General features: G+C 34.1%; 1 protein-coding gene across 2 annotated transcripts in view; it reads left to right on the forward strand.

Moving 5' to 3' along the window:
- Positions 1-347: 347 nt before the first annotated feature.
- Positions 348-1406, forward strand: part of LOC117177884 (alpha,alpha-trehalose-phosphate synthase [UDP-forming]) — a 285945-nt gene continuing 284886 nt past the window's right edge. The window contains exon 1 of one of the 2 annotated variants that reach the window (XM_033368945.1): positions 348-605. The gene's annotated coding sequence lies outside the window, so the exon portion shown is untranslated. The remainder of the gene's footprint in view (positions 606-1406) is intronic. The other variant, XM_033368946.1, reaches the window with a different exon arrangement.

A 1406-nucleotide genomic window follows, 5' to 3' on the forward strand; every position in this document is an offset into this window, starting at 1 on the left:
AATAAAAATGCTTCAAAACACAACAGAAACGCAGAATCTTGCATGTGATTAAACAGACGGACAGACAGACATAATGAAGCCCACGTACTTTATTAATATAGATATAGAATATTAAAAATAAGAATTTAATTTAGAGTAATTCGAAACAGATTCGAAAATATAATCAGCTTCTTTTCACGCTCCGAATCGGGTTTCTTATCGCTAGAGGATTTCTTGATTCCGGTGGGGAGTTGGCAAACGTGAGATTCGCCGCGAATCGATTTCAGCGAAGGTTCCGGAAAAATTACCAGGAGGTACCTTCTCGAACAGAGACGTCACTCATAGTCTCATAAGAACACTAGCCGGCAAATTGCTTCATTTGAGACTGTGTTCATATGTGATAAATCCAGTGTCTCGTTTTTCATCGCCATTGCTTACGCCGGTCCATATTTTTTCATTCTCAGTGCATCGTACTTTCGGTACGACTCTTACTTTCCAAACGTCTATTCATTTAAAGCGAGGTACGTTTTAATTATTTGATTCTGGGAAAAGGACTCTTCGTTGATATCTCTGCTTCTTCTAATTTTCGTTCCTTTTATTGCTCACTCAACAAAGTGTGTCAATTCGTAAGTATATAGTTTGAAATAAGAGTTTTAGCGAATTGCTGGTGGGAAAATACAAAGTTAAACTCGTACTCGTTACCGCTTCCTCGTCTCAGAATCTTGTTTGAAACCAACCTTAGACATTTGTGTCGCAGCAAAAATCTATTCAAATAAGAGTAGTTCTTGAAGGAAATTTGCAAGCAATGAATTTTGAGAATTGCTTCTCTGCGATTCTGGGTGCGGTTCTGCGGAAAGAAGAAGAGTTTGACAGAATAAAAGATGTACCGATAAATTTAATTTGTTCTGTTCATATCCTGAAAGCATATATATTTATATTCAGTCACATATATGTAATCAAGACTTATTGTCATATCATTTTATGTACATGTTTAAAATAAGAAGAAAGAATGTGACCGGACAAAAAAGTTTTTTTCTGGCATGGTAGAACCACATGTATCTCAAGGTCGGTCGATCACTGTACGACTTAGTTGCTACATAAAAATTAGCATAATTAGATGTCTCAGCTGAAGAAATATTTATTTTGATTCAACCGACAATGAAAATGCAAAAAGAAAATCATTTTGAGTATAAATTGTTGGACAAAATTAGGTACTCATGAAACCTAATGGACAGGAAATATATAGTATATTTTTAAAACTACACTTTGATACACAGATATTTGAAACGGGTGTAATTACTTCTCAAAATTGTTTGGAAATACAACTCAATCTAATAGAAAATGTTCCGGAATAAAAAATATTTTATTAAAATTGCTATGCATTGTAGTATTAAAACATGTTTCATTGAAACTGACTACGTATGGAA

This window comes from Belonocnema kinseyi, chromosome 8 (assembly GCF_010883055.1).
Source record: "Belonocnema kinseyi isolate 2016_QV_RU_SX_M_011 chromosome 8, B_treatae_v1, whole genome shotgun sequence".
Classification (NCBI taxonomy): domain Eukaryota; kingdom Metazoa; phylum Arthropoda; class Insecta; order Hymenoptera; family Cynipidae; genus Belonocnema; species Belonocnema kinseyi.